Below are 25,000 nucleotides of genomic sequence, written 5' to 3' on the forward strand. Positions count from 1 at the left end.
TGAGTAATAACTCACTTTGGAATGTATTTTCGACTGAATAACACCAGGGCATTCATACTCCATAGAACATAGTCAAGTACATTAGCATTAGTGTAATTAATCACTAACATTTATCAACTTAAGCTCAAAATCACTCGACATTAAAACTGGGGAAATGGAAACTCAAAAGTGTGACGTGTATAAAAAATGTAAGATTCAAGCTTCCCAATGAATTGCTCCAAAGGTAAATGTAATAAAGAAATGACAGCGCAGTGACTCTTTAAGTGCTAAGCTTTTAAATTACCCAAGCACAGCAATCTCACTGCGAAAGAGAGAAATTATATCGATAAAAAAAGACCTGAGTAGCATGTGTTGCTTGCCCTTAATTATCCCATAAAATTAGTAGGCAGCAAATATGACCAAGGGTAATATTCCCTTGCATCTCCTGTTAAAGATGGGCTGTAGTACTTGAAACCCTAGGCCCACACTCAACAGGGAGAGACAACCAGAGAGATGCTGAACACATTATTAAAAACAAGGCTTACAACAATTTGTTTGGAGACATCTGTCTGTTTTGTGTACAAATATCTGGTACATATAACGTAACCAAGTGAGTGAAAAAAATAGGGCTTTTTATGTAATGCTCTAGGGAAATTAGGTGTGTGTGCCTCTCATGGTACAAACATAACATTACTATACTGTAAGCAAGTCATTTATACTGTCAACAACATAGCTGGTTATTTCATAAAAGACATTTTGCTGTCTTTGTTGTCAAATGTAACGACATGTTTAATTTATTACCCCATCAATGGGCTCATTAAGGAGCAATTGTGCTAGTTATTTCTGAGTTGTTTTGTACATCTCATCAAGAGTTTTCACTCTCTTTTATTGCTGAATTCCAGAAAGTATTACACAGTCCTGAAACATATGAAAACGATTCCACAAGAGTGAAGATAAATTACGTCACAGGCAGAAGTAAGATCAATACGTTTGAATGTAAATAGAGATGCTTCTTTTGGAATGAACAGGGATCTTCAGAAATGTGTGTATTCCACAGTAGCTGCATTATTATAATGAAACAGCAGAATAATAGCTAGTTTCCTATTCAAAAAGTTAGGGGGATTCTTCTATGGCTCTATTAAAACAAACTATCTGACCTAGGTGCAGATTCAATAAAAAAAATACAGATCCCCACAAGGGGGAGCTGTCGGCTATGAAGAAGGGGGGAGAGGTCAGGAGACCACCTCACCCCGCAGCACTTTCACTGCAGGGAATTTGGTGGTTGGAACCCCACAAGGGGGAGCTGCCGGGTACAGAGAAGGGGGAGAAGGTCAGGAGACCAACCCCACAGACAGCCGGGTGGCAGTCAGGATTGCCTGGGCTGGAGGAGCCAGCCTGTGTACAAACGGCCTGGACGCTACAGCTGTTGGGGTGGAAGGAGGACCTCCCACTGTGGCCGCCACCTTTGGCCCGTTGCTGCCCCTGTTCCTGGGCCAGTACTACGACCGATGCTTTGGGACTGAGGGGGGAGGTGGCCATTGAGGCCAGGTGTGCTGCGCACGGGGGGGGGGCATATCTGGCGCAGTGTCCCGCCCCTTTATGTTTATTAGTGTTTTATGTTGTATGTAGTGTGTTAATGTTGGTGTTTATGTATAAAATACATGGGCTATAAATATGGGTTACGAGCACAAGTGTTTAAAATGTATATGTGTATTTAGGCACGAGGATTGCACAACACTTCACGTGCAAATAAAAAGTAATAATATGTGAGCACGGGGAATTGCACTTTATTAATTCACGTGCAGTTGTACCGAGACTCCAATTGAATGATTGATTAGCAATCGAGTCTCGGGACAACTGCATAAAAGCAGCATGTTTTCACCCACTCTGGGTTGTGTGTTCGGTGAGTGGAGAACGGGTGTGGAGAGGAGAATTAAAAACAAGGAGAAGGAAAAGTAATTGATTTCACTCACAGTGTTTGTCTGTTTGTCCACTGTTTGTTTTCTGTTTTGTCGTTTTATTTGTCTATTTTATTTGGTGTCAAGTGCCTTGTGCTGTTTTGTTTAAATCTTTTGTTTATTATTATTTAATAAAACACTGGACGCCGTAGCTTCCTTCCGGATGTCCTTCCGGATCTGACGTCGCCACTAGAGTTATCCGGGTCACAGCACTGTAGAGCTGATTTTGTTTATTAGGCACTGTAGAGCTGATTTTGTTTTTTTAAGTGTCCTGGGAAGGTTGGTATATAAATGTAATTGGCAGTTTGAAATGGTTGCTTAAGAGAAACAGTTTTTCGTAGAAAAATATATGAAAACAAAGAAAAGAATCAAGTCACGACATGGGATAATTTTTATTTCTGAATTAGGGAGCATTATCGTTAGCGGTAAAGGTTTCTGGTAAATCTTGGTATGCTATATCACTATATGTATTAAGTAGACTGAGACTGAACACACAGAGGAAGAATATGTATTGTCTAAAAGTGTATTTACTAGGTTTCTTTTAGTATAAATTTGTTATGATAAATCAGCCTTCTAGTCCCAAATAGCTTATTAAAAAAAAACAAAAAACTCTGTGTACCTTAAACTTCTTGACATAAATGACTGGACCCTAAAATGTCCTGAAACACAGCTTCACATACAGGTAACACAATGTTCTGAAACACAACTTCACATACAGGTAACACAATGTCCTGAAACACAACTTCACATACAGGTAACACAATGTCCTGAAACACAACTTCACATACAGGTAACACAATGTCCTGAAACACAAATTCACACACAGATAACACAATCTCCTGAGACTCAACTTCACACACAGATAACACAATGCCCTGAGACACAACTTCACATACAGGTAACACAATGTCCTGAAACACAACTTCACATACAGATAACACAATGTCCTGAAACACAACTTCACATACAGGTAACACAATGTCCTGAAACACAACTTCACATACAGGTAACACAATGTCCTGAAACACAAATTCACACACAGATAACACAATCTCCTGAGACTCAACTTCACACACAGATAACACAATGCCCTGAGACACAACTTCACATACAGGTAACACAATGTCCTGAAACACAACTTCACATACAGATAACACAATGTCCTGAGACACAACTTCACATACAGATAACACAATGTCCTGAGACACAACTTCACATACAGGTAACACAATGTCCTGAGACACAACTTCACATACAGATAACACAATGTCCTGAGACACAACTTCACATACAGATAACACAATGTCCTGAGACACAACTTCACAATATCTACAAAACCTACCATGGCCATCCTCAATAAAACTGCAGAAACTGACTAAAATGTACTCCAATATCTGAACTTGTTCTCAGAAAAGTGCTTTCTCATTATAGGTAAATCTTTGTTATTACTGTCACAGAACATACAAATAGTTTTTTACAAATCTCGTAGGCCTGTCCCCTTGGAACAGGAGCCACTATGAAGCCACTGCCTCTCTGGAGTGTGAACTGTCAGTGCCCCTCCACCTGAAGGAATGACTCAGTTATCTTACATTCCGTCGTTAAAACTGGCAGGGCTCTGCGACAATCGTGTTGCGATGACATTAAAGAAATGTGTTCAGTTTAATAAAAGACAGCTGGAAAAGAGTGACGGATTGCTCTGTTTAGCCTGTTAATTGCAGTTCAGACACCAAAGCAACTTAAACCGAAGCCTGTCTGGGTCTAATTGCAATTCAGATCAGACACACGTTTAAATACAGCAGCACATGACTGCACTTTCTTGCCGCAGCACCATCATTTAAAAAATTCAGCTCTGCTCTGAATTGTGGCTCTGGCGACAAGCGACATTTAACCCTCACAAGGACACGTCGGAAAACTGACTTTCCTGGTAACCTGGGGTCCAACCGGACCCCAGCAATAAAACTAACAACTGGAGTAAATGAATGAATGAAAATATGTATATGAACACTTTATTTTGCTTTTCCTTTACTTCTAGCCATCGTTTGGTATAATGTGCTGTTTATGCTATGCAAAATGGATAAGATCCCCATTGCGCACAGCTGTCTCCTAGCAAGTGAAGGCACCACTGTATTCTAGACTCTGTAGTTTACTCTAGGAACATGTCACACATATCATTGGAAAGTTCCAAGCCTCCTCTTTCATTTGGTATATGGACTGTACTCCTAGCTCTTTCCGTTTTCTAGTTACAGGCACTTGAACACACCTACCGCTCTGCTGTGCGTCACTGCACTGGAGCACTGAATGAGGGGTTGTTAGAAAGTATGCATACGGGCATGCCTGACATCAATGGAAAGCGCAAAGCCGGCTCTTTTAAATAGCATTGAAACCAGAATGCTATCTGTTGAAGCAACCAAGTAATAAGCAACAAACAAAACTTAGGAGTCACATGACTCAACCTTAGTTTCGGTTTGCTGTAGTTTCGCTTAGGAACTTCTGTTCAGGACATATGATACATCATTGGAAAACTCTAGTTATGTACTTTTAAACAAGCCTTGAACAAGGAATTACAGTGCTCTTACAGTGCCTGAGGTATTCACACAAGAAGGTCAGGCCCACCGATACACTACACCTGGGGTCCATACGGACCCCAAACCTAAAATTAATTGGGAAATTCAACCAGGCTACCTGTACTAGAATTATCCTTTGCATAGTGTAACAGGAAGGGTGCCTGACAACTACCTAAAAGGAAACAAAAATCAAGTCACTAGATCCACATAATAACTGATACAAAAGCACTGCGGGGTCCAAATGGATCCCAGGTTACCTTAACTCAAGGAGCTCACTTTGATGTGAGATTTGCACAAACTAAAATAATTGTTTTTTAGACAGAAGATATTTAAAATATTTCCAGGTGGTTATCTATTTATATTTGTGCTAAATCCTTGAGACCAGGCTATGTTATTGTCTAAAGGTATATTCTTTTACTTGAAATCAAAAGAATTAGTCTAGCATTGTTAAAAAGTGAAGTTTGTGTGGCTGCTGTTTCAGTGTGTTGGGTTAAAGTACACACACATACAGAGAGTTGCAATAATCTCAGACTACATTAAAAAACTGCTTAGAAGATTGTGTCTGAAAGGTTTATGTAAGACTAGGAGTGTGTTAGACAAGTGTGGAGAAGGATTAAGGAATCTGACCACCATGTACAGTGTGACAACAGGACACATTTTAAACGAGGACCCTATATTAACAAGCATTATTGTATTAACTAAAACGTGTATGAAATGGAGATGGTTAATTTAAACAAAAGCCACTAAACTGAGCAAAACAGTTGCACCATTTGCCAGCATTCATTAAGGTCTTTCTCAATTCAACAAATTGCTTAAAGAATCATAACACCATAGAAATGGCTTCATAATGTCATATAAAACACTTCAATCAAAATCAGAACAACATCAAGGAAACAGTGTTTAAAAAACATTGTTTCGACTCATTTCAATTACTTTTTTACTGGCAAGAGATCCACAGCTGAGAGGTTGAATGGATCCCTTATTGAACTGCAGGTCTGAGAACTTTACTGATACAATTGGACGAACTGACAGCCATTAGTTTTACAGATGGATGATGCTACCATCAACACAAGCTTGACTACCGTATTCCTTCTAATTTAAGATGCAGTCCAAATTTCCCACCCTCAATTTGAGTAAAAAATAAAACATGCAATAAATATGCATTTACAAAGACACAACCTCAGTTGCACATGTGGAGGCAGTTTGCGGCCGTCTGCTATCACACAAAGCATTACAGTTATGAGCTGCTTCATTTCTAGTCTGCTGTCGCAGAGCATTGCAGTTATGAGCTGCTTCATTTTCAGTCTGCTGTCGCACAGAGCATTACAGTTATGAGCTGCATCATTTCCAATCTGCTGTCACAGAGCATTGCAGTTATGAGCTGCTTCATTTAAAGTCTGCTGTCGCACAGAGCATTGCAGTTATGAGCTGCTTCATTTAAAGTCCGCTGTCGCACAGAGCATTACAGTTATGAGCTGCATCATTTAAAGTCTGCTGTCGCACAGAGCATTACAGTTATGAGCTGCATCATTTCCAATCTGCTGTCACACAGCATTGTAGTTATGAGCTGCTTCATTTCCAGTCTGCTGTCGCACAGAGCATTACAGTTATGAGCTGCATCATTTCCAATCTGCTGTCATAGAGCATTGCAGTTATGAGCTGCTTCATTTAAAGTCTGCTGTCGCACAGAGCATTGCAGTTATGTGCTGCTTCTCATTACTCAAACATGTTTTTCTCCCGATTTGTGAACTGTGGTATTGCATGTTATGTCAAACTGATGAGCATTTCTGATCTGTCCAAGCTGGTACTGTTTGTTAGAAACTCTGACATTACAAAAGCTTCTCTTTGAATTTCTCATGAAGCTAATGACGCTTCTTTGAAAATGGCTGCCTGTATGTCGTGGATGATTCGAGATCAGGGAGTAACATTTTGGTTCATCTTTTCTCAGCAGTCAGTCATGTTACTGCTTGTATATTGGGGCAGTGACGTCCGTTCATTTTTTCTCAAGTCATTCACGTTGCTGTTTGTGTACTCAGGTAGTCATGTCTTCTTGTGTACTCAGGTACTCATCACTACACTGCATTCTAATTTAAGACACAGGCTATTTTTGAGAAGCAAAAAAAATGTTAAAAAAGTACTATTTGTATTATTGTTTGTATTACAATGTGTACTATTTCCTAAAAAAATATGGTTTGATTACAAAAAAAACTTCCAAAAACCCTTTTGTGGTTTTGGCGGTTAGAGTTAGAATTCTAATGTAATGGGAGTCTATGCTTTGTCCTCGCTGTGATAGTGTGGTTCGTTTTTTGTATTACTGGCTTTGGTTGTGAGTTATTTCTAGAGTAATAAGTCCAATTCAGTTCAGTACATTCTGCTGCAGGAAATACTTTGTATGGGAGCACTGATACTCCAAAACCAGATGGTATGGAGCCTGAGGTTACTAGGCAACACACACACACATAACAATCAGAGTGGCTAAGTCATATATAACTGATAAGTGTGACTGATTGCAAAGTATGAGCTAGAGGTCAAAATGTTGTTGGACATCTGTATAGATAATTAAAGAAGGAATCCTACAAAGCTGCACTGAAATTCCAGGGTGAACTCTTGAACCCAACTTTGGAAGTTTTCCAGCACACTGATGACTCTCTTTGTCATGTATCATTGCTTTTAATATGAAGGAAACCGCTTTGGAATGTAATAACTCCTTTATGTACTGAAACACTGATGTGCATACCACCTGTTTGTTTCATTAAGAAAACTAGTTCATTGTTGTTCCATTTTGAAGTCAAGAATCAACCACAGAAGATGCCCAAAAAATATAATATTTAAACCTTAGTTGTAATTCTCTAGTTTTTCTGCTTTACTTGGTTGTAAAATCACAGAGAATGATATTCAGCACAGATGATCTATCTACTGGATATGTCTGCCAGTAACACCTTGAGGGGCCTGCAATTCAATCTAATTTTATTGCGTTGATGTAGCTACTGTATGTGAGTCGTTCAAATGATTGAATTATGGTCATAAAGACTGCAGTAGAAAAACGGTATTGTCAAAAAGGGATTGTGTGTCCCTGTGTCTGTCTTGACAGTTGAATTATTATCCAAAAAGGTCCCATATTAAGCAGCCATGTATTAAAACATAAGAGTATCTGCATCAGGACCTTGGAATTGTGTTCCTATAAAACTCGTGTAGAATAGATTTACTTATTGGAGTCATACATAAGAATTACTACTGGCTCCTTAAAGGATATTTTTGTCTTCTGTAAAATGTCTTTGATAAAGGATAAATGATAAATGTGTCTGCATAGACAAAAAGACAATTTTCCTTGTAATTAGAAAGGACATGTACTAGTCCTGGGAGGGAGGGTCAGCAAATCCCTTTTCAGTTCTACCTTTTACTGAGGCTACTACACAAGACTGCTCTACTGTGTCAGCTGTGTCATTTTACAACCTGACGTTCCACCTTATTCAGGGGAGGTTTGTAAAACTTTATTGGGCTTTAAATACCAGCTTCACAGCAAGTGTGGGCTGGCTCTGGAACATGGGCTCTTCTTTTCTATTGTTCTCTTTTGTAGGTGTGCTGTAAGTTTTTATTTATATCTATGTGAGCGTACCTCAATCCTGACCTGATAATCCAGTCAGTCCTTCTTGCTCAATATAATAACTTCTTTCATTTATTTGAGTACTATTGGGAGGATCTCATCTGGTCCAGGGGATTTGTTTATTTTAAGAGATCCTAGTCCTTTTAACACTTCTGTCTCGGTTATGCTAAAGTTATTTCAAACTGAATAAGAACATGTTGACATGTGGGTCATGTTGTCCGTATCCTCCTTTGTAAAAAGATATTTACCCTCCTCTTTGAATGTTCTCTTGCTGTTGTAATATTGGAAAAACATTTTGGAATTGGTTTTAGCCACCTTAGCAATGTTCATTTCTATCTCTTTCTTTGCCTTTCTAACTTCCTTTTTGACTTGCATTTGCAGTTCCTTTGTGTGGCAATGCTTGAACTTTGCCATCCATTTATTATTTTTCTCATCAATTTAAAAATTGAGAAAGCAAATTTGTTGCAGAAAATGAAACTAATTTTTTAGATTTGCTGCAATTTTTTATGTGACTACAGTGACACTATCGACAATTTTGTAGCAAAATAATACTGAAAAATAAACAAACAGAAAGGAAAGGTCACATTCTCTTTTGCTAGGACGGGATTGGTATATCGTCTAATCTCTCATCTCTCTAGCCAATCAGTGGCTTGTTGCTATGGTTTTACCCATGGTAAGTGTGTGGTCTATGTTGAGAGGACATGCCGAGAACAAGATCAAGATGAAGACCAGACTTGCCGAGATCGAGATCGAGATCAAGACCAAGAACAGATGTGCCAAGACCGAGATCAAGACCGAGACCTCAAAATATGATCTTGAGACAGATCTCTGACTTCAGCAGACGAATTAAAACCCAAATGTAAAAGACAAAAAGGGCTAGTGAATTAGGCTGCTGAGCTGCTTAGCTCCCAGTGTTTTTCTAATGTGATTTGGCAAGGCATTTTTCCAAAGTAAAATACCCTATAATTAACAATCATAACCACCTAGCAGTTATCAAAACAAATACCAAATGACCTGCAATTATGCTAACGTAATTTAAAAATGGAATTCATTTTTCTGTCTCTTTGTACTGGGTTTGGCTAAATCCCATTTTTCCTGCCATAACACTAGATTCACTCTCTGTACAGCTGGTATTTTGGTACCACCTTACTCTATAGATACTGCAGCTGGTAAACAAGAGTGTGATTATTCCTTTGTTCCCCTGCAACACTCTGCTCCCAGTGGATGTAAGAAATACCACATTTCTCTTATGACATATTTTTAAGTGCAGAACACTGGTGTTCTAAGAGTGGTGACAGTGTTAACAGACTTCACAAGAGAAAACTAATTGGTCTATGCAAGAATGAGAAGCGTGTGCAAGAAAGTTTATTCTAACAAGAGGTAAGATAATGTTTTTCAAAGTCATGTTTATTAAATAAATAGTTGCAATAGTTCCTCTGTCTGACCACAATGGAAAAAGGGGACAATGTTTTTAATCAGAATTTCTGATTTTGTTCATCTGGAACTCAACAAGAGAAGACTATTGATCTTTCTGGATGTACTGTAGTTTACTGCATCAAGATTTTCTTTTAATTTGCAGTGAGTTATTGAGTCTCACGACAGCTCTGTGTGAAAAACAGATACTAACAGAAACTACACACTGTGTCTGTGAGCAACATGCCAATGTACATCCTCCGCCATATAGTCTATGAAACAGGGTGCAGAATATGTATTAAATGGCTTTACTTTTTACATCTCTCTATCTGCTTGGAAATTGAGACCAGGTTTTGTATTATTATACCTTTTTATTAGATTTCAACCAATATGTCTACTATATATATCAACTTAACACAGCGTTTGAAAAAAAGTAACTCTTCCATACACATTTTTACAAAATGCATGGCAACAGCATGAGCAAGTAATAAGTGATCATCAGGGATATTAGGAATTTGTTTACTGTGGAATAACGTGGAACAATACGGATTGTCTCTGCTGTCTGAGAATTTTTAGTTTTACACTTGGGGCGGGGCAAAAAAAAGTGCAAGCTTTTTTTGTTTGTTTGATAACCAAACCAATGCACTTATCATATAACCATCAACACAGGCAATGCTGCTTTAAATTTAGTAAACATACTTGTTCAATAAAACTGCTTCTGGTGAACGAGGTGCACTGTCAGTATCACATTCATGTTGAAACGTTGCTGCAGTTCACTTCACTATCCAGTGCATTGTTACTATTGAACAAGCTGTTTAAGATGCCGAAAACAATTTAAAAAATCACCCCCAAAGATCAATAAGTCAATGAGTTTGGTAATAGCCATATAGATGACAAAGACTAACTCGGAGATAATCTAATATGAATATAGTAATCCGCCATGTATCCGACTGCGATGTTACCAGAGTAAGGGTCTCCACACACCAGTCGCGATGTGATTTTTAAACTGTGATGGGACACTTTAGCAACAACATGACCATACACACCAGAAGTGACATAGAGATGATGCAACAGGTTTGAAAACTGCCAGATCTATACAACTGTTCAAAATTGCTATTCACAAAACTATGCTCAAGACTGGTACATATTCGTTAACATGATGTGGAAATTATGAGTGTCTTCTCTGATGGTATTTCAACATATATGGCAATAAATCCTACACTCCACTTCATTCGAAATAGACTCATATATATTCTCTTTCAAATCTGTATCTTTATAATTGTGATGACCTTTGTCATAAGTTCTGGGTATTTTTTCAACGACAAGTATTATTGTTTTCTCTGTCATTCTGGATACTGCTTCACCCTGCTGGACCGCGTGCACTGAAGCTGTTCTCTGATTGCTCAATGCCCTAGTTGATGCTCATCAAACTGATTCAATCCTATTTATTTCATGCCACTCCAGTGCCGCCCTGGTGCCACTCCCACATCACCTGTCGCGTCGCCTGTGGTATACAAGGTTCATATCAGAAGTAGAAGTTCTATTCATTTTGACGCATCGCTGCACAGTCCCGCTTGCCTTATTGCATCTGGTGGGTAGCACAAGCTAGCTTTTCTGTTCATGCATCCCATCCATCAGATACTGAACAATCAATGGTTAACACAATGACAAATAAAATCCAGGGATGTGTATTTTGGTACACTTTGATGAACGTTTAAACTCTATACTGGAGAGCCACCTGCTGTGTGGATGAATGCATTCGCTGCTGTGTGGCAGGCATGAGATCGAGACGAAGGTTGAAGTTGATACACCCCCCACAGGCGAACAGGATTTATACATAGCAACACACTGCAAAGCTCACATGACACTACCAGCAATGGTAGCGCACAAAGTTTGGTTTTTATTATTACTACACAGAAGTATTTGTGTACCAATAAATGCTTCCTGTGTTAAGTGTTATTCAATAGCACTGTTTGCACATTTTATAATGGTGAGGACTCAATTGTAGCCTTTTATTTTAATTGCTGAATAATGCACATGTTTATTTTATCTGAGAATTTAGGTTTTTTTTATTGTGGGAAACTAGGATCCTGATGATCATATTGATAGGAACAGTGGAACTGGTGCAGCGTGAAAGCAAGCAAGGTGCGAGTGAATATGGAGGTGATTGGTTTTATTACTTCTTCGATCTCTCAGCCCAGTTGCTTTGGAACTGACCAGTCAGGAGCCAGTACTACAAGCAAAGGCATGTGCTGGCCATGAGTCCAGTGTGAGGAGGGCAAACACAATAACCAACATTGTAGCCAACATGTCACTCTTATTAAATGGCTCCACACTAATTGTGTGTACCTTTAGACATTAGAAATGTCACTGCTCTGGGTCAAACCCTCCTCCAACTTGTTTTATCAGAGTCATTATGATCTAGTGCCAGGAAACCAAAAAAATGATCCCTTTATGAATAGGCTGACCCTTATTTTTCAACAACTTGACATTCTCACTGTTTCCTTCACCCTTGACAGAACCACTACACACACACACAATGTGGAATCCAACAGTAAGAGACAAGGCCCTGGGCTAAAGCACGTGCAAAGGCAATTATTGAGAGGAGAGGAACAATTGTAAGTGCATGAAGCTAGCAAGAAACAGTTTAGTTGGAGAATGGAGCAGTTAAATGATTGATCTGGTTTCTTTATACAGCAGTCCCTCACTAAACCGAAGGCAGACAGGTTTTCTGAAATAAAGAGGTGCCCAGTTTCAGAGCAATAAACAATAAATAAATAAGATCACACACACACACATTTATATAGTGCTTCATTTATTCTAAATGTATAAATCATTATGCTTAAATAACACCAATGTGTTCTCTGTACACAATCCATTATGAAAAAATACGCACCTTTACAGTAGGCCTACAGAATATTGTAGTAAAATCAAATGAATACCGTGAGCACTTTCTATTCACTAGCCTAGGTTACCAGTAAAACAACAACAAAAAAGATACTGTTGAATCCTTTATATTGCTGTACAATGCGGAAATAATAAAAGATCATTATAAACTGAAACTAAATGATTTTAGTGCAAAATAAACATGAGAATGCTTAACTTCGGTCATTTACCACTAAACCTCGAGAATAACCAGGTGCCTTTGGAGTCCTTCCCAGTGCCACAAGAGTCTACCATGCTGGAATAAATACCTAGGAAATATATATATATATATATATATATATATATATATATATATATATATATATATATATATATATATATATATACTGCCTGCCTGTCTGTGGCTGTTTGTGTCATAACCAAGTGTGACTTTCTGTTGAAAAAACTAAGGTTCTGAATAATTTTATTTGCATTTACAGAATGTTATTTTTCATCAAACTACTATGTATTTGGAGCACACGATCCTTCAACACCACTGTGAATTGTTTTATACGCAAATTTACCAAAATGTTGGTTGTTTTATATAAGTGGATGACAATATTGTTCAGTACCATGTTGAACTAGTTTAAATTGCTCAATTGCGCATTACATTAAGCTAATTTATGATTATTTTGTTAATGGAAAATGTGTATGTGTGGTCAACTTTTATAAGGGGTCAAACTAACCAACCTGGTCTTATCAGCTCTAAACATGATACTCTCATTTAATAAAAAAAGAACTAATCATCTATACTGGCACTGATAGCTTTTAATATTGTATGTATATGTTGCACACAGGGTGTATCTATCCCCTAAGCTATCACATAACTAAAAGGAACACATTCGGATTTAGATTTTGAACATTGTGGATAGAATAATGTGCCAACAAGGTACATCGTTCAGTCAACGGTCATTACCTTTGTATTAGGGATGCACCGAATCCAGGATTCGCTTTTGGATTTGGCCCGAATACCTACTTTTTAAGCAGGGTTTGGATACTATGTCCGCCCAGACGCACATCCATTTTAATACATCCCTCCAATGTGTGCAGTTCTTTGAATAAGACACAGCTCCGTATTGAACATCACTGTTGTATGTAATAACAAGCACACGTGCGATGAACTCTGTTGCAGCTCTCAACTCCATAAATTACTGGTGACGCTTGCGGCTGCTGAACGCAAACATACCCCCGTATGCAACAACACATTCACATCACACTTTTCATGAAGTAATGCACTAATATATGTAATATACAGTAACGGCAAACTGTTGTAGACTTTTGTGCTTTGTTTGTCAAATGTGTTCTAGAGATCATACTGAGATAAAAATAAATAAATAAATAAATAATTGGTGCACAGAAATATATATTTTTGTAACTTTACAAGTGTCAGATGTGCAAGTTGTTGTTGAACAATAGGCTTTAATAAATTAAATTATGTTATTGCAATGGTTCTGTATTTTGACTTTTCTATTGTGGGAGGAGGGGTCTAGCAGTAAATTGCGTAAGTGACAAACTGAAATCTTATTCAGAGATATATTTCCATTCAGAAATAAAAATACTATGGAATAAAAGGTTCAAACAATAGATTATAACAATAGTCCCTTGTTAGTAGCTGCCAGTCAGTTTTTTCATTCAACAGTTTCTTTCAGTTTTCTTGACAGTTTTTATAGGATTCGGTATTCGGCCGAATCTTTTGAGATGGATTCTGTATTCAGTTGAATCCCAAAAACTTGGATTCGGTGCATCCTTGCTTTGTATTGCTGTTCCGACCAGATCATGAGTATTTCATGATTTGTGTAAATGTTGAACTTTTGGGAAACCGAAGTGTACATGAGATATTGAATGAATCTGAACCGGACACCAGTGATTAATTAAAGTAGTGAAAAAAAGCAAAAGTAATTATTCAAATAAATTTAAAACTTACCATTCTGATCGGTCTGTGCCTTCTCCCTGAACTACGGTGTTTCCCTATCCCATTTTGAAAATAAATACTTTAAAAAATATCTCTTAAACTTTCAGCTTTTCACAAAAGATTTGGATCCCTCTTAAAAGAGACTTTGGGGTTAAAAGATGTTTTGTTGCCGTTGCTCCCATTGTCCGTTCTTCGTTCTGCCTGCCTGCTGCCACTGGACCCACCCCCTGCGCAGCTGTGTGATCTGATGCTGAACATTTATAAATGAGTCTCAGTAGTTCCTGTCAGACCTTTTAAATGTGTTCAGGTATGATGGTATCATGTCTTCTGCCGTGCCCTGCATTGTTGTAAATTGTTTCTTAACACTGGCCCAGTACCTCTCCATGTTGCCAAGCTGTAAATTGCAGTCAGTTTGATAAGTAACCGGGTATTCCATGCAAATAACGTCTTTCTCACCACTGTGAAGCTGTAGCACAAATCTGTTAGAGATACCTCCTGTTACTACCCTGGATAACAAAAGATTATTAAAAAAAAAAAAGCACTCTCACCTAATACTATTGCAGGTCTTGTGAGGAAGGGTCTGTGTGATTTAAAGGCAGTCTTATTTGTGCTGCGTGATTTAAAGGCAATAAGGCACTTCAGGATGTGGGATATACTCGTGACTTATAACACACCCAGGGCATGTGGATATTAGAGTATATCCCACACCCTGTCGTGCCTTATTGCTTACTTGTCTTACAGTGTGTTAAGACGCTTTGACCCGAGTACTGGAGGTGCTTCTCCATTCTACTTACTTGCCACACACATACAATCTGTAACCCAGGCTAGATTTACCTGCCACACACACACAATAATAACCCAGGTTAGATCTACCTGCCACACACATACTGTAATAACCCAGACTAGATCTACCTGCCACACTCATACAATAATAACCCAGGTTAGATCTACCTGACACACACATACAATCTGTAACCCAGGCTAGATCTGAGTTCCAAAGCAGAAGCCAAACTGTGTTTATTGATGTTTTGCCAGCAATACAAAAAAAAAAAAAATCTTAATAGCAGTTACAACTATAAAGACTGGATTGCACGTTTGCTAGTATGTGGCAGGCAACAAAATTAATGAACACCTGAGAAAGAATCAATGGTTATGTGATTGCAATAAGAGCTACTATGATTGCAAAACGACAAGAGATTAAGGGAACAGTAAAAAAAAAAAAAAAAAAAAAAAAAATGTAATTTGAAGAGACTTACTCTTAAAATAGAACTATGACTGCATACAATAAAGCATTCAAAGCTAAAACAAAAAACAAAAAAACAGCTGACTCCTACAATACAGTAATTCCTAAACAATTTAGACAGGATTCTTACTGAGATCACATTGATTCTCTATAATATGGCAAGATTACTATAACATAGCTTCACACAGAGTCTACAAAATCCTATAAAACAATACAAAGAAGTATTGCAGAATATGAATATACAGTATGACGTTACTACAGGTATTTCTGATAGCGCCTTCTGATATTATGTTTTCATTTTTTAAAAGGAAAATATATATATATATATATATATATATATATATATATATATATATATATATATATATATATAATTATTATAACTAAATCTTCACGGGTAGCTTTGATTTTTGATCAACAATTATTCTGCACGTATATAAATTGCTTCTTTAACAATAACATTGTTCTGTCTTGGTGAACTTGTCTTCAAACGCACCTAATAAATGCAGTGGGAGTGTGGTATAAAAGAGTAAGCTCTCCCCCTACTGGCAGCTTTGAGAATAACTTGACAAACTTTTTGAACACGACAGAAATCAGAAATTCCACAGAAAGCTGCTTGCTGCTGGTGAAAATGAACCAACACAATGCTGGGGTAAATGAACCAACACAATGCTGGGGTAAATGAACCAACACAATTCTGTATACCGACTGTTCATTTCAAAAGGACGTATAAAACATATTGTTTAGCGATTTAATAAACCGCTACATAGAAACTTTTCAAGTTGCATATTCCATATGTAGTGTAGGTGTTGTGCAAGTCATGTACGATTCAGTGCACAACAACGCCACAACACGATGAATCACACACATTATTGCAACAGCATAGCGAGCAGAACTAGCCCTCCCATTCCTTTAACCCCTGAATAAAAATGCAATCGAATTGCTATGCAGTAATTAGACAACACACCGTAAAAAAATAAAGGTCATATAATTCATATGCTACAGGTCATATGAATTATAGGTTTTTAAATGGTGCACATAAACCCGCTAACGAGATCTCAAACTACACTGTCTGGCATGTTATTATAAACAACTCTTGTCACATCTGATGTACCTTCAATAGCTGCAGGATTAAAACATCGGCGAATTTAGTAGTTCGAGTTCAGTTTTTAAAAAGTGCTGGCTACTCGATGTCAGGAGCTTTCCGTGATGCGGACAAACGATTATTTCAATATTAAAACAGGAAGACTCGTTTGTTTAACAGTCGCTTGGATAATAAATTATGATTCCGAATTGCAGTGGCGTTCTATTGTGATAATTCGATAAGAACCGGGATACAGATTTCGACTTGTGTCAGCAGATTCTGTGCAACCTTTCCCTGTGTTGTTTGCAAGGCGAGACGGCATCTCTATTGATTTAATGCAATATATATATATATATATATATATATATATATATATATATATATATATATATATATATATATATATATATATATATATATATATATTACATATCTATATATTGCAGAGTTAAAAATCAAATTATTTATATTAATTATGGGCTTGGAATATGCACGGTAAGAATTTTACGTTTAAACACAAATCAAGTAGTGCCAGTTTTATTTCACCAAGAAGAAAAAAATAATGGTCAATAAACTCCCTCCCCGGCTTCACTAAACGCAAATCACCCGGCGCATCGATACTAAATTTAATTCAACGAACGTGCTTCACAACAACTATTTGAGTTCTTGTAAGCATGTCCCTTTACGTACAGAATGTACAGGGAACACTGTGTAGGTGACTATAAGGTTCAATTCTATTAATTTATCTGTTACAATGTGTTGTCAATGCTTGCAATATATACTAGATATGATCAGATAGATAGCTTACCTAAAATTGATTCTCCCCTATGGCTGGGATCTGAAGTCCCCTGCGTTTTATTCTGTTAGAGGAAAACTTCTGCTGTTGAAACCCGTGTATCCACTGTTCATGCTGACAGCCGGGGCTTTGATGCTGAATTGCGGATGATTTGGCAGACCTTCGCATGCTCAGGAGAGAAAAATCAGTTTCTGACTGATCAGGTTGCAGACATCAGGAGAGAGAGAGAGAGAGAGAGAGAGAGAGAGAGAGAGAGAGAGAGAGAGAGAGAGAGAGAGAGAGAGAGAGAGAGAGAGAGAGAGAGAGAGAGAGAGAGAGAGAGAGAGAGAGAGAGAGAGAGAGAGATATCCTATTTGTTTTAATGCGATCCGGAGCAAAGGCGCAGGTGAGGCGGGATAGCGCTGTGCAGATCAGGTGAGTGGAGAAGGCAGGATCTGTAGACTGTAGCAGACTGAGCCAGTGTGCATGTAGTCAACGTGAAAGGGGATAGAGATATGGGGAGGGACTGAAACTGCAGTTTTGTTTTATTACAGGATGGTTGTGCCAGACACGAGGGGGTGGGACTCGATCACAGAACTCGATACAACTGAATAGGGCAGGCAACTAAACTAGAAAGGAGGGACTCTTTCTTGACTAAGAAAACAGCATTGGGTCTTTGGTATTCAAAAGCGTTTATATTAAAAGTGTATTCCAAAATGGGAATTCTGAACACGGTCGGCTGGACAAATCTGTGCACTTCAATTAGCGAGTTGTGTTGTGTGGGAATATCCGGACGAACTGATTTGTGACGAATGCACAATACAGAAAGTAGTAGTAATAATAATAATAATAATAATAATAATAATAATAATAATAATAATAATAATAATAATAATAGGTCAGAAAGGTTCTCAGTGGCTGTTAGATTGATTTAGTCAGCTGTAGCCATTCGGCATAAAATTTATTCCAACACGGAATTAAAAAAAAAAAAGTCTGCAGGTAGGCAAATTGATTTCAAGTGTGTTTCTACTTGCACAATTGATTAGGCAAATCTTTCAGTCAAGAAATCGATCGGGGCGGTTCAAAATGCATCAGCCCCACAGGGGAATACATCAAATTGACCAGGTGCCAATGCAGAGGATCAATCCAACAGGGCAATGTGTAAAATAAATGGGACAACTTGCTAGAATATGCATTGACGCTGCACACGCCAGAGTAAAAGAACAGTTCGTGAAGTACCAGTATCAGAAACTGTTCGTTTTCATTCTTTGAACCTTTGAGATTTTCGGGCATTTCAACTATTAAAACATCTTCATCTTTCTTGTTTTATTATATTTACCCGAATCCAGGAATGTATCCTACAATAAAATTGTGCTTACATTTAATCGTGGTCTGCTTTAAAAACGCTGAAAATAGGTTCAGTAACTCCAGTTTAGTCTTCTCTTTATATTTTTCCCGTTTTGCAAACTGAGTCGTGCCCAGTGCTGATGCTACGCCCTTGAACGTATCTATGCGTTTGATTGACTAGCATATCTGACTAGCTACAGCGCTCTGCCCAGCCCCCTGCCTCTTCCATTTAAGAATATGATTCCTTTGGGACAACAGTGACAGGCAGTCAAGCGCACAGGCGTGCTGCACGGAACAACACGATCTGCGGCAAAATAATGCATGCATTCAAGCAACAGTCAAATGGTGGCGTTGATACTTTAACGCGGAGTAGTGTTAGAGCTTAAAACGTTATCTGGGTTAATAAAGCCAGACCGAAAAACTGTTAAAGACGTTGACCAGCTTTTTTACACAGAGGTAAATATGATATTACTATAATAATAATAATAATAATAATAATAATAATAATAATAATAATAATAATAATAATAATCATATTATTATTTATTAAATGTAAGCCTCTCCAGACTGTGCTGAAATACTCCACTGCGTGCACTCTTAACCCAAAAATATCCAGTTGTATATTCCCTTGGAGAATATGGCAGAGTTTGCATGTTAACTCGCAATGGTATCATTCTAGCCCAAGGCACAGCATGTAAGACATGCACACAATACTGTGCAACTATTGGATTTGAAACTAGCTTGCAAAAACATACTGAAAGTTGGACTTAAAACATTGTTCGTGACAAGGGTTACTTTGACAGATCCCGATTAGCACTAATCTGGGACTACCTTACCTTAGAAAACATATATAGTCCAAGAGTAAATGTTTACTTTGGAATATACCCTTGTATTACATTTAAATTAGGGCACTGATAAAGAAATATGAAAGCAAATTCCAACTGTGATAAAGAGAACTATTCATGTGTTTGCAGTGGTATCACTACATTACTGTACAGCTATCATAGTTTGTGTTGTTTAATACTTTGTTATGAAAGTTTCTATAAAGGTGGCAATGCCAAAATTAGCATTTATTCCTAGGGACAATCGTGTGTTAGTTCATTACAAAAATCACATCTGAATTACTACATACACACACATATATATATATATATATATAGTGGAGCACCATCACAAAGCCATCACAAAGCGCTTTACAATATACAAGACTTGGGTGTGTGAACTATGCAGCTGCAGAGTCACTTACAAGAACATCTCACCTGAAAGGCGGACCACAAGGAGGTTGGCTGAGCTGGGATTTGAACCGGGTACCTCCTGGCTACAAGCCCATTTCTTTAACTACCCCCACCCCCACACGTACACTACATACAATCAACCTGCTTTAATACATCTACAGAACATCATGCCACGTACACCTATTCCCAAGTAGTTATTCTGTGGAGCTCTCCTCGATGTAATGCATTGTAATGATCTGTGTGACAGCAGACTGGAAATGAGAAGCAGTGCATTATAATGCTCTGTGTGACAGCAGGCTAGAAATGAGAAGCAGTGCATTATAATGCTCTGTGTGACAGCAGGCTGGAAATGAGAAGCAGTGCATTGTAATACTCTGTGTGACAGCAGGCTGGAAATGAGAAGCAGTGCATTGTAACGCTCTGTGTGACAGCAGGCTAGAAATGAGAAGCAGTGCATTATAATGCTCTGTGTGACAGCAGGCTGGAAATGAGAAGCAGTGCATTATAATACTCTGTTTGATAGCAGGCTGGAAATAAGAAGCAGTGCATTGTAATACTCTGTGTGACAGCAGGCTGGAAATGAGAAGCAGTGCATTGTAATGCTCTGTGATAGAAGACTAGAAATGAGAAGCAGTGCATTATAATGTTCTGTGTGACAGCAGACTAGAAATGAGAAGCAGTGCATTATAATGCTGTGTGTGACAGCAGGCTGGAAATTGGAAGCAGTGCATTGTAATGATCTGTGTGACAGCAGGCTGGAAATGAGAAGCAGTGCATTGTAATGCTCTGTGTGACAGCAGACTGGAAATGAGAAGCAGTGCATTGTAATGCTCTGTGTGACAGCAGGCTGGAAATGAGAAGCAGTGCATTGTAATGCTCTGTGACAGAAGACTGGAAATGTGAAGCAGTGCATTGTAATGCTCTGTGTGACAGCAGGCTGGAAATGAGAAGCAGTGCATTGTAATTCTCTGTGTGACAGCAGGCTGGAAATGAGATACAATGCATTGTAATGCTCTGTGACAGCACACGGCTGCAAACTGCCTCCAAACGTCGTTTTCCTATAAGAGTAAATGCACCTTTATAAGTGCATCCTAATTATATTTTTTATTTTTAGCTCAAATTGAGTGGGTGAAATTTGGGCGGCTTCTTAAATTTGAGGGTGTCTTAAATTCAAAGGACTATGGTAACTGCAACGTTCACAAACTTGGGGGCCATAGTTTCCCACTACGAGCCTCCTCTCCAGTCCATATTTAGTAATTATATACAGTAATATATATATATATATATATCTATATAATATCTATATATATTATATTAGTATATATATAGATATATATATATATATCTATAATATATTATATATATATTAACCCTTATTGTTTTTTTGAAAAATTAGTTAACCCAACTAGAACTGTCCGTTGATATTGAGCAGGCAATGATCTACTGTTAAAAAGCCAGTCTGTGTGCATCTATGAATAGAATGCATATTAGTACTTGGAAATAGTCAGACAGAATGGTCCCCTTCTTATCTGTAGAGATACAAGCACTCTCTTGAATTTAGAAAAAACTATGATCTTAATGTTGATTGGAAGATGGGAACATGTGCTTATCCGAAGAATGTAATGTTCAAGTCTGTAGGGCCTCTCAGATTCTTATCTGTAGAATGCCAGGAAGAGGGATTTTGGCTAGTGAGGTCAAGTTTGCTGAGGTATAGCTACTTAAAATGGAAAAGCAAGGGTTGCTATTGTTTATCTGCAAAGAGGGGAGTATATTTTAACCCCAGGAAGAACTTATTGACTAGAACAGGTGCCCCTCGCCTTTATACAGTCCAAAGCACCTTGTTCCATAGTGCAGTTTCTGTGGTCTTGTGCATAGTATATCCTTTTAGTCTTGTTTCCCTCTCTTAACAGAGGCATTCTTACTGCAACACCTTCGTACTGTTGATTTGATGGACAACGACACCTGTGCCTTCTGCCAGTTCTGCTGTCAATTCAATGCTTGTCTTCTTTCTATTCCTTAAGGATATTATCTTCAAGTATTGCTCATCCTTGTTAGATAGTTGTTTGGGTCTTCCAGTCCTGGGTTTGTCAATTACAGATGATGTTTCTCTGTACTTGTTGATTATGCTTTGGATACCACACCTTGACAATCGAGTGATGCGAGCTATTGCACTCAATGTTTTTCCCATTTTATGCCTGTCAAAGTTGTTATAATAGTAGAAAACACTAGTGGAGGCTTTGAGGAAATTGTTGATGCTCATAATGCATCAGAGTAGAACAATGCAACATGTCTATCTATCTGTGTGTGTGTGTGTGTGTGTGTGTGTGTGTGTGTGTGTGTGTGTGTGTGTGTGTGTGTGTGTGTGTGTATATATATATATATATATATATATATATATATATATATATATATATATATATATATATATATATATATATATATATATATATATATATTTTATCTTAAAAACATTGTTAATGCAGCATTACGTATTATTTCAAACAATAAAAAGTAGTTTTCATCACACTAGATAACTTATGTCTCAAATGAAGCCTTCGGAACCTTATTACGAACAATTGTATGACTTAATGTATCGCGAAACTTCAATAACAAGGTAAAGAATTTCTTTTTGATATATAGCATATCCAGCATGCCTTAAGTACAGCTATTATATGCTTCCAGTAGACTTTTGCGATATCATTCTGTAGTTTCTTTGATTACTTGATGTTAAATAAAACATCTAAATTATGTTAATCTAGGCTTTTTTTTTTTTTTTTTTTTTTTTTTTTTTTTTTTATAGCTGTACCGTATCTCTCAATGAAAATAAAAAAAAGGTTTAAAAACATAATAGTTGATAGTTTTCAAGCAAGGATGTTTAATTTTACTATAACCATTAAAATATTCAATATATAAAATGTAATACACTGTTAGCATTTTGGATGTTTGCTCTCATGAACAAAAACTAATAAATCATGTTAATATAAAAGTATAATTATTATAAAAAGAAGTTTTCATCAGTTTTCGATCACTGATCTTTGACGTGCAGGCAGGAGTGCGAATCTCTGCACTACAGGCTTCATGCCCGCCCCTCTTTGTTAGCCAATGACCCGACGTCGGTTAATGGTTGTTCTTTCGGTTTTCACTGGAAAAACCAAACAAACATATTCCAGTAGAGGGAGAGCATAGGAACAAAATGAGGGGTATCTTGTATCTCTAACTCGAACAGAGGTTGTGACATCATCATTTCAAATGTAAGGGAGGTGCCTCACGCTGCTGCCCCGGGAAGGGCTGTCTGCCGAGGAGTCGGCGATAGCTATCCACAATCTTTTTTTGCCAGAATACTTTTTTTTTTTTTGCCAGAATGAGAAAACCTCACGAAAGATGATCCCCTTCACCACTAAAGAAATTAAATTCTAAATTCTTTTTTCACCAGTGCTTTTATTTTTGCCAGAACCGCTGCTTTTTTCGTGAGAATTCCTTTTTTGTGAGACATGTGGCAAAAACAGATTTAAAAAGATAAAAAAAACACATTTCCCACTCACAAAATGAAAAGACAGTGTTACAGTCAATCTTATGTATTCCCAATTTTATGCAGACATTTTTTTTTTTAACTGAAAACAAAATGTCTGTATCACAAACAAAAAACTTTTTCTGACGAAAGATAGACCCTTGAAAAACAGGATATTTTGTCATGAGGCCTATTCCTTTTTCGAGATCAAACTGCAAGAGCTGTACTGAACATGCTCTGAACCAAAATTTAAAATCCCTATAACTCAGTATCACAAGGTTGTCTGTAGTGGTGATGTTAGACCTGGAACAGAAACACACAGAATTGTGAATTGCGCTGTAGCACCGGTTTATTGCAAGATAAAAAAAGGTTTTAACAAACCCAAACACTGATACAAAACAAATGGTGCATTGGCCAAAAATAAATAGACAGATGAAACAAAACCAAACAATAACTAGTATCGTGCTGGTTTAAAAGCCAGCATGCCTCGCCATTGTTATTTCCTTTTCTTTAGTATTTTACCTCCTCTCCACACCTTTTCTCCACTCATGAACACAAAACCCCAGAGTCTGACAAAGAAAAACCAGCTATCTGGATCTCGAACTCTGCATATCCGAGCAGAACGAAATGGCCCACATCAAGAGATCTAACCAAAGGTACCACGCATCCACACTTTCATGCAAATCCATTGAAAAGGGTCATATTTATTTGGGTTAACATTAAACTGCCTACTCAACCCTAACTATAATGACACAGTAGATAGATAGATAGATAGATAGATAGATAGATAGATAGATAGATAGATAGATAGATAGATAGATAGATAGATAGATAGATAGATAGATAGATAGATAGATAGATAGATAGATAGATAGATAGATAGATAGATAGATAGATAAGAACATAAGAACATAAGAACATAAGAAAGTTTACAAATGAGAGGAGGCCATTCGGCCCATCTTGCTCGTTTGGTTGTTAGTAGCTTATTGATCCCAAAATCTCATCAAGCAGCTTCTTGAAGGATCCCAGGGTGTCAGCTTCAACAACATTACTGGGGAGTTGATTCCAGACCCTCACAATTCTCTGTGTAAAAAAGTGTCTCCTATTTTCTGTTCTGAATGCCCCTTTTTCTAAACTCCATTTGTGACCCCTGGTCCTTGTTTCTTTTTTCAGGCTGAAAAAGTCCCTTGGGTCGACACTGTCAATACCTTTTAGAATTTTGAATGCTTGAATTAGGTCGCCACGTAGTCTTCTTTGTTCAAGACTGAACAGATTCAATTCTTTTAGCCTCTCTGCATATGACATGCCTTTTAAGCCCGGAATAATTCTGGTCGCTCTTCTTTGCACTCTTTCTAGAGCAGCAATATCTTTTTTATAGCGAGGTGACCAGAACTAAACACAATATTCAAGATGAGGTCTTACTAGTGCATTGTACAGTTTTAACATTACTTCT

The 25,000-nt window shown here is 37.6% G+C and overlaps 1 protein-coding gene and 1 long non-coding RNA gene across 6 annotated transcripts in view; one reads left to right on the plus strand and one right to left on the minus strand.

The window, feature by feature from the left end:
* Nucleotides 1-17,721, minus strand: part of LOC121303632 (BMP/retinoic acid-inducible neural-specific protein 1) — a 121,188-nt gene extending 103,467 nt beyond the window's left edge. For both annotated transcript variants that reach the window (XM_041234435.1, XM_041234436.1), the window contains exon 1: nucleotides 17,491-17,721. The gene's annotated coding sequence lies outside the window, so the exon portion shown is untranslated. The remainder of the gene's footprint in view (nucleotides 1-17,490) is intronic.
* LOC121303633 overlaps nucleotides 9,345-25,000 on the plus strand; it is a 40,134-nt gene continuing 24,478 nt past the window's right edge. For 2 of the 4 annotated variants that reach the window (XR_005947822.1, XR_005947825.1), the window contains exon 1: nucleotides 9,346-9,485. This is a non-coding gene — a long non-coding RNA (uncharacterized LOC121303633). Of the gene's footprint in view, nucleotides 9,486-17,778; nucleotides 17,893-25,000 lie in introns of those variants that run through there. The other 2 variants (XR_005947824.1, XR_005947823.1) reach the window with 2 other exon arrangements.

This window comes from Polyodon spathula, chromosome 34 (genome assembly GCF_017654505.1).
Source record: "Polyodon spathula isolate WHYD16114869_AA chromosome 34, ASM1765450v1, whole genome shotgun sequence".
Lineage (NCBI taxonomy): Eukaryota > Metazoa > Chordata > Actinopteri > Acipenseriformes > Polyodontidae > Polyodon > Polyodon spathula.